This window comes from Lolium rigidum, chromosome 5 (genome assembly GCF_022539505.1).
Source record: "Lolium rigidum isolate FL_2022 chromosome 5, APGP_CSIRO_Lrig_0.1, whole genome shotgun sequence".
Lineage (NCBI taxonomy): Eukaryota > Viridiplantae > Streptophyta > Magnoliopsida > Poales > Poaceae > Lolium > Lolium rigidum.
This window is the reverse complement of record NC_061512.1, coordinates 111,660,833-111,670,910: the sequence shown is the minus strand read 5'-3', so window position 1 is coordinate 111,670,910 and position 10,078 is coordinate 111,660,833.

Here is a 10,078-nt window from a genome sequence, read left to right as displayed (position 1 = left end):
TGATAGCTACTTTGTTGAATTTGCTCCCACTACAACTAATAAAATTGATTATGCTTATGTGGAGAGTAATAATTTTGTGCATGAGACTCATAATAAGAATGTTTCATTTGATAGTTATATTGTTGAGTTTGCTCATGTTGCTACTGAAAGTTATTATGAGAGAGGAAAATATGGTTGTAGAAATTTTCATGTTACTAAAATGCCTCTCTATGTGCTGAAATTTTTGAAGCTATACTTGTTTTATCTTCCTATGCTTGTTACTTTGCTCCTCATGAACTTGTTTATTTACAAGATTCCTATGCATAGGAAGCATGTTAGACTTAAATGTGTTTTGAATTTGCCTCTTGATGCTCTCTTTTGCTTCAAATACTATTTCTTGCGAGTGCATCATTAAAACTGCTGAGCCCATCTTAATGGCTATAAAGAAAAGAACTTCTTGGGAGATAACCCATGTGTTATTTTGCTACAGTACTTTGTTTTTATTTTGTGTCTTGGAAGTTGTTTACTACTGTAGCAACCTCTCCTTATCTTAGTTTTGAGTTTTGTTGTGCCAAGTTAAGCCGTTGATAGAAAAGTAAGTACTAGATTTGGATTACTGCGCAGCTCCAGATTTCTTTGCTGTCACGAATCTGAGCCCACTGCCCTGCAGGAAGCTCAGAAAATTATGCCAATTTACGTGCATGATCCTCAGATATGTACGCAACTTTCATTCAATTTGAGCATTTTCATTTGAGCAAGTCTGGTGCCATTTTAAAATTCGTCAATACGAACTGTTCTGTTTTGACAGATTCTGCCTTTTATTTCGCATTGCCTCTTTCGCTATGTTGGGTGAATTTCTTGGATCCACTAATGTCCAGTAGCATTATGCAATGTCCAGAAGTGTTAAGAGTGATTGTGTCACCTCTGAATATGTCAATTTAAATTGTGCACTAACCCTCTAATGAGTTGTTTCGAGTTTGGTGTGGAGGAAGTTTTCAAGGGTCAAGAGAGGAGGATGATATACTACGATCAAGGAGAGTGAAAGCTCTAAGCTTGGGGATGCACCCGGTGGTTCACCCCTGCATATATCAAGAAGACTCAAGCGTCTAAGCTTGGGGATGCCCAAGGCATCCCCTTCTTCATCGACAACATTATCAGGTTCCTCCCCTGAAACTATATTTTTATTCCATCACATCTTATGTGCTTTGCTTGGAGCGTCTGTTTGTTTGTTTCTATTTTTGTTTGTGTTTGAATAAATTGGATTACATCATGCTTGTGTGGGAGAGAGACACGCTCCGCTGGTTCGAATGAACACATGTGTTCTTAGCTCATAATATTCATGGCGAAGTTTCCTCTTCGTTAAATTGTTATATGGTTGGAATTGGAAAATGATACATGTAGTAATTGCTATAATGTCTTGGGTAATGTGATACTTGGCAATTGTTGTGCTCATGTTTAAGCTCTTGCATCATATACTTTGCACCTATTAGTGAAGAATACATAGAGCATGCTAAAATTTGGTTTGCATAATTGGTCTCTCTAAGGTCTAGATAATTTCTAGTAAGGTGTTTGAACAACAAGGAAGACGATGTATAGTCTTATAATACTTGTAATATGTCTTTTATGTGAGTTTTGCTGTACTAGTTCATCCTTGTGTTTGCCTCAAACAACCTTGCTAGCCTAAACCTTGTATCGAGAGGGAATACTTCTCATGCATCCAAATACTTGAGCCAACACTATGCCATTTGTGTCCACCATACCTACCTACTACATGGTATTTCCCGCCATTCCAAAGTAAATTGCTTGAGTGCTACCTTTAAACAATTCAAAATTTATTACCTCTTATTTGTGTCAATGTTTTATAGCTCATGAGGAAATATGTGGTGTTTATCTTTCAATCTTGTTGGGCAACTTTCACCAATGGACTAGTGGCTACATCCGCTTATCCAATAATTTTGCAAAAAGAGCTGGCAATGGGATTCCCGGTCCCAAATTAATTAACAAAAATAGACACTCCTCCATGGTATGTGATTGTTGGACGGCACCCGAAGGATTCGGTTAGCCATGGCTTGTGTAAGCAAAGGTTGGGAGGAGTGTCATCATAATAAAACTAAAATAAAAAGGTACTCCTTCATGGTATGAGATTGTTGGCAGGCACCCGAGGATTCGGTTAGCCATGGTTTGTGAAAGAAGGGTTGGAAGGAGTGCCATCCAGAAATAAAATAAAATGGGAGCCGCTCTTTGAAGGTTTGTCTGGCAAGGGGGTTAGAGTACCCGCTACCATTCGTTGACAACAACAAACACCTCTCAAAACTTTACTTTTATGCTCTCTTTATGTTTTCAAAATCAAAGCTCTAGCACAAATATAGCAATCGATGCTTTTCCTCTATGAGGACCATTCTTTTACTTTTATTGTTGAGTCGGTTCACCTATTTCTCTCCATCTCAAGAAGCAAACACTTGTGTGAACTGTGCATTGATTCTTACATATTTGCATATTGCATTTGTTATATTGCTTTGCATTGACAATTATCCATGAGATATACATGTTATAAGTTGAAAGCAACCGCTGAAACTTCATCTTCCTTTGTGTTGCTTCAATGCCTTTACTTTGAATTATTGTTTTATGAGTTAACTCTTATGCAAGACTTATTGATGCTTGTCTTGAAGTGCTATTCATGAAAAGTCTTTGCTTTATGATTCACTTGTTTACTCATGTCATACACATTGTTTTGATCGCTGCATTCACTACATATGTTTTACAAATAGTATGATCAAGTTTATGATGGCATGTCACTCCAGAAATTATCTTTGTTATCGTTTTACCTGCTCGGGACGAGCAGAACTAAGCTTGGGGATGCTGATACGTCTCCAACGTATCGATAATTTCTTGTGTTCCATGCCACATTATTGATGTTATCTACATGTTTTATGCACACTTTATGTCATATTCGTGCATTTTCCGGAACTAACCTATTAACAAGATGCCGAAGTGCCGGTTCTCGTTTTCTGCTGTTTTTGGTTTCAGAAATCCTAGTAACGAAATATTCTCGGAATCGGACGAAATCAACGCCAAAGTTCCTATTTTCATCGGAAGCATCCGGAACACCCGGGAAGGACCGAGAGGGGGCCACGGGGCCACCAAACCCTAGGCCGGCGCGGCCGAGAGGGGGCCGCGCCGCCCTATGGTGTGGCCCCCCGTCGGCCCTCCTGCGCCGCCTCTTCGCCTATATAAAGCCCCTGGATCAGAAAACCCGATACCAATTGACGAAACTCCGGAAAGACTCCGGGGCGCCGCCACCGTCGCGAAACTCCAATTCGGGGACGAACTCTGTTCCGGCACCTGCCGGGACGGGGAAGTGCCCCCGGAAGGCTTCTCCATCGACACCGCTGCCATCTCCACCGCCATCTTCATCACCGCTGCTGCTCCCATGAGGAGGGAGTAGTTCTCCATCGAGGCTCGGGGCTGTACCGGTAGCTATGTGGTTAATCTCTCTACTATGTACTTCAATACAATGATCTCATGAGCTGCTTTACATGATTGAGATTCATATGAGTTTGTATCACAATTCATCTATGTGCTACTCTAGTGATGTTATTAAAGTAGTTTTATTCCTCCTGCATGTGTGCAAAGGTGACAGTGCGTGCACCGTGTTAGTACTTGGTTTATGCTATGATCATGATCTCTTGTAGATTATGGAGTTAACTATTGCTATGATAATATTGATGTGATCTATTCCTCCTACATATGCATGAAGGTGACAAGTGTGCATGCTATGCTAGTACTTGGTTTAGTCTGTTGATCTATCTTACACTAAAGGTTACTAAAACATGAGCATTATTGTGGAGCTTGTTAACTCCGGCATTGAGGGTTCGTGTAATCCTACGCAATGTGTTCATCATCCAACAAAAGTGTAGAGTATGCATTTATCTATTCTGTTATGTGATCAATGTTGAGAGTGTCCACTAGTGAAAGTCTAATCCCTAGGCCTTGTTCCTAAATACTGCTGAGTTACTACTGCTGCGTTACTACTGCTGAGTTACTACTGCTACATTACTACTCGCTTGTTTACTTGTTTTACTCGCGTTACTACTCGCTGCAATACCACCACCATCAACTACACGCCAAGCACTTTTCTGGCACCGTTGCTACTGCTCATACTTATTCATACCACCTGTATTTCACTATCTCTTCGCCGAACTAGTGCACCTATTAGGTGTGTTGGGGACACAAGAGACTTCTTGCTTTGTGGTTGCAGGGTTGCATGAGAGGGATATCTTTGACCTCTTCCTCCCTGAGTTCGATAAACCTTGGGTATCCACTTAAGGGAAACTTGCTGCTGTTCTACAAACCTCTACTCTTGGAGGCCCAACACTGTCTACAGGAAAGGAGGGGGAACGTAGACATCAGTATATTCTATGGCATGCTTTGCTTTCATTGTTCCAATATATGGGGTAAACTCCAACAAATCCTAAATGGGCTAAAATATGTATGAAATTCAATTTCATATTAATATGCACATATTTATGTGGAGTTTGTCCTATATGTTGTAGTGTCTAACTATTTTGGACCAATTAGTTTGGGAACCATTTTGTACTTAATTTTTTGTAGGTACATGAAGATGCATTGGATGCTTGCCAAATTCATAAGGAAGAAGTGGTTACTAAATGATTATTTGAGGCAAGCTAGGATGATCAACGAACTCATATCTACTACATCCACACCAATGCTATCTTGGTAACAAGTATCTTCTCATGCATACTTCTCTTGTATTCAACATCATGGTTACATCTTGGCATGAATATCTCTATTTGAAATGTCTTAATGAAACCTCCTTATTTCACATTGAGTTCTTTTTTTTTGTATCCTTTAATTGTGATACTTGTTGCTTTTCTCAAAGCATCCCAACTATCTTCTTTCCCTTGTTGATATTTGCGATATCTTTGATGTGTTTGTGGTTGAAGTTCATTAATGTACAATAAGATAAAATTGAGCATGTGGGCATGCTATTAAACAAAGATCTTATTGGTATACTGCATGACTTCGCTTTGGATATCATATTTTAATTATTTTGTATCTATTTTATGTGTACATGTTTCTTTGTGGATAAATATCTTTGTGCTGTTGTCTACTTAGAGAAACTTATACACATAAGAGATGATAATTCTCCACTTGATATCTTATTTATTTGTTATACGTTGTTTGGTCATGATTAAGCAAAATCACTCTTTGAAGACAATGATGATGCTATTTTTCTCATCCTTGTATTAGTCTAATAATATGCTTGGCCATTCCTCTCACATATCCTTGTGGTTGAGCCTCTTATTATGGTATCTCTTACTTATTGCTCAACCATTTATTTACTCCAAGTGTTAAGCTTAATTTCTTATCTATGGTCTCTTGCAAATGTTGTGTTTTAAATGGTAACGGGGTAGTGAGGATTCCATGTTATGCATATTGTATTCAATGCAACAATCTAATTTATGCATGTACCTTGGGGAGCTTCCTCATTTTATTTAAAGCACTATTTTGCGGTGATCATAAGATTTTATTTCACTTGGTATCTTTTGCTTTGAATGATATTATGGGAGTGATGATACCATATTTGTGCACCTATATTCCAATATAAATTGTCTATCTTTGTGCACAAACCTTGGGGAGCTTCCTTATATTATTTAGAGCACTCTACTTGATCTTATCATAATATCTACTCTTTATTTGGTTTATTATTTTTGGTTCATTTGTTTGCTTGCTTCATGTGTTGAAACTTCTTGACTTTGTTATCTTTTTGCAATCTTTGATCCTATATATAGTTTGAATCCCTCCGAGTATTCATCATTGGATACGTGCATTTGATTCCACTCACAATATGAGAAATGCACACCTTATGGACGAATTCTCACTATATTGACCTCTCTAGATTTTTCACCCATTTCGGCAATGGATGCCAATGGGGGAGAAGTTTTGAGGGTTTAGGGATGGGGTTTTATGCTTATTGCTTTGTGCCAAAGTATTTGCCTTTCATGATTTGCATCTTGTTGCCTTTGCTTGGTTGAATATTGAGAGGAAACTCCACTATGCTTTTATTGCCAATATATGCAATGAAATTCAAGTTCATTCACATGTGCATATATTATGATGGAGTTTGATCTATTTATACAACTTGTTTGTTACTTAAATTTCGTATATAAACCCTCTCAAAGAGATTGTTACCAATTACCAAAATGGGGGAGATTGAAAGTGAATGGAGCCCCCATGTGTGGTTTTGGTAATTAATGACAATCCCTATGGACTAATGTTTGCATTGACATATGTGTAGGAGTTGTCCATAGGCAATGCTTGAACCATATGTTGGCTTCAAGATTGCAATAATTAAGAAGAAATGAGGAGCAAGTTCAAGATGAGCCAACTCGAAGAGATCATATGCTTGAAGCTTTCCACTTATGTGGTGTCCATGGATATGTGAATATGCACCAAAGAAGAGCTCCCATAGTGGAGTGTGGGGGAGCAATCCACAAAACTTCATCAAGCAGGCACAATTAAGAAGGCGTTCCATCTTGTTGCAGTCAAGATTGTCATCATCAATCTCAACTGGAATGCGCAAGGTTAAGGTTTGGTCTTGATAGCGTTTCCTTCTTACCGGTCTCGTGGTTTAGTTAGGAGACCGGGTTATAGGTTAGTTGCCGTACTATCAAGGGGCTCTCGAGCGAGTAACTCGGTCGTATAACTTGGAGAGAGGTCAAACTTTTGCATCCTTCTATCATATTTCTTGGTTGTTATTTGGATCTTATCTATATGGTGTTTTAGAGCTTGTGCTTATTCTCATGACAAGCTCTAGTTCATCGAAAACGGATTCCACATGAAATACTTGTTGCGTTTTTGATATTGGAGTTTTTCCCGCTTCTTTGTATTGAGAGGTTTCACCTCTAAATTCATGAAAAAATCGATGCCACATGTTATTAAGATTTTGTATCTTTGTGGGCTAGCTCTTGCCATCCTATTTCCAACTAAATTGGTTTCACCTAAATCCGAGTTTTCTAACTCAAGTTGTTGCAATTTCCTTATTGGAGGGGTTACCGGTTTAGCTCTTATAGATAGGTTAAAACTTTCCCTTTTTGATCTTATACTCCATGGTTGTACTATGACGTTTCCCTTCATGATCATGTAGATGTGTTTCTTGTGATTTTAACGAGTCCAAGTTCATCAAAATCGGAATTCGTATGTAAAAATGACGACATTTTTGGTGGGCAGTGCGCTGCCGGCCGGACTAGTCCGGCCACGGGCCAGACTCAGTCCGGCCGGATTACTGCGAGCACGAAAATTATGCCCGGAATGGTCCGTACTTGGTCGGACGAGTCCGGCCGGCCAGATTGGTCCGGCCAAGCCCGGAAGGTCCAACTGGGGGTGTTTATGTGTGCGTTTTCAACGGTTAGATTCCATTTTGGAGACCATATATAACCCCCTTCTTCCCCATTGAGTTGGTTGCTTCTCCTACTCTCTCTACTCCATTGTTGACTTTGAGAAGCTTCCTCTCCTTCTAATCCCTCCATGATTCTTGCTCATATTTGAGGAAAAGATAGAGGAGATCTAGATCTACATCTTGACCAAACAAATCCCTCTCTTTGTGAAGGGAATCCACTAGATCTAGATCTTGGAGAAATTTGGTGTTCCCCCTCCTATTTGTTCTTCCTCTCTTATTCCCCCAATAAATTTTGTAGCTTTGTTAGTGTCGTTGCCTAATCGACGGTACCTCGGAGGAGGGATCCTCACGAGGGGGAGAAGAAGTAGGGGCCATAGGGCGGAGTGCACACGGGACGGTGGTACGCGAGTTACCCAGCTTCGAAACACCTGCACGATGACAGGGCCTACCGCTGCTTGTCCGGAATTATCCGGGCGCTTTCGCGTTGTTACAATGAGTTGTGGTTGTGCCTCTAGGGCTCCCGGGATCCGGCTTATAAAGGCGCACGGATCTAGGGTTTACATGGAGAGTCCTAGCCGGATTACGGATAGCCTAACTACGGTACAATATCTTGCCGTGCACGTCACGGATCCGCCTTCCATATACGTCGTCCCGGATCCGGATTCCTCATGGGCCTCCATGGATCCGGGTTACTCCTAATGTCGGTACGGATCCGGCTTACCGATCCCGGGCTGGACTTCTTCCTTCATGATCAACAGCAAGCTCGGGCCGCCCGATGGGCCACATGCCTCATCACCATCTGTGGGCCACCCGGGCTTGCCGGATCTAGGCACTGTCGATGGTACACCCATGAAGTATACCCACAACAGTAGCCCCCAGAGTTCTCCGAGTTTCACCTGCAGTTTCCGCCTTGCCGATCCATCACAATCTCCGGCAAATGTTGGCAACGCGGAGAAACTTGAAGAGCTCCAACTTTGCATTTTCTTCTTTTTCCCGACTTATAGCCGGAAAATGCTCCCACCCCGCGGGACTTCATCCATCGACGTTCCAAAGAACATTTCCGGGTTACTCCCCGCTCGAACGAGAGCCAATTTATCCTCACGAAATTACCCGGAATCTTAAAAGACTCAAACAGTTCCGGAAATCTTTCACCTTCAGATCATACTTAACAACGGAAGTTCCACATTTCCCGCGCACAACTTCCTCATTTCCCGCGCTAAATTTTCGCAGATGCAAATCTTCAGCCGGAATTTTTGGGAGTGCATGGTTAAGTTACCTCCACGTCGTTTTACCGCAGTTGACCTAAACACGTGTCATCCATCTAACGGCGTGACCGTTCAGTTTCCACCGTCGGATCCGGATCCCGAATCTCCGCGCGTGGCCTATAAATACCCCGCGGCCCGGTAGAAAATCCATTCTTTCACCTCTCCTCACCACCTCGTCTTCCTCCTCGCGCCGCGCCGCCCGTCAGATCTCGATTCCGGCGAGCTTTGCCACGGTGAACCCCGCGCGCCGCCAAACCAAGGCTCCCCTCGTGCCAAGATTCCCACGTTTGAACGAGAAATTCCGCTCCGCCGCCGATTCGTGGTCACGCGGGACGATTTCCTTCAAGTTCGGCGACCTCATCTTCGCCGGAGCTCCGTCGAGCCACCGCGCCATTAGCGGTAAGTACGCCGGCCTTGTAGAAGATAACTTAGTGTAGAAGATAGCCTTAGTGATCCGGGTACTCAAATACTTTGTATGGGTGCAGCCGGAAGCATGCCACTCGAATCGTCACATTGTACTGGTAGCTCTCCGAGTAGCCCGGATCCCAACCAATTAGAACCCATATGCCCGGATCCCATATCATTCCTGCCACCATATATTTCCGACATTAGACTAGCTCAACCTTTTTCCGCATCTTCCCGGATCCCTTCCCTCCAAGAGCTCCAAGAAGAACTCGAAGGGCAAGCTCGGATGGCAGCAAAGGTGCAGGAGACGGAAAACAAGAAGGCGTCCAAGGCCCGGATCCGCGAAGGAGAACGGGGTCAATGGTGGCCTTGCAAAACTACCGACGTGGAGCTTAGGGAGCTCCAGAACGAAGGAATGATCTCCAAACATTGGAGTTTCACTCGTGATTCCGACGTCCCCAAGCCAGAAGCCGGAGAAATAGTTATGACCAAGGCTTGGGTGGAACGCGGACTTTCACTTCCCTGTTCGGAGTTTTTTCTCTCCATACTCAACACCTACGGGCTCCAGCCCCACAACATCTGCCCAAATTCATACCTTCTCTTGTCCAACTTCGTGACTCTCTGCGAAGGACATCTTGGGATCCGGCCAGATGTCAAGTTGTGGCAATTCTTTTTCCGGGTGAAGAAAGAAACCAAGGACAAAGCAATGGTGAACTGCGGAAGCATGACGTTTATGCTCCGCCCTAGCCGCATGTACCCTCCTCACGATTCGCACGAATCCGTCCGGTACTGGAACGCCGGATGGTTCTATGAGAAGAATGCCTCAGTTCCGAAGGTCCATGAGGGTCTGCCTCAGTTCGTCAACGAACCTCCGGAAGAACTTGCGAGCTGGAGCTTCGTCCCTTCGCTCGCCTGGACCCCAATCCTGGAGAAGGCTGCGCGGAGAATCTCCTGGCTAGTCCACTACGGACTAACCGGAGCCCAGCTCACACTTAGCTGGTTCTCCCGG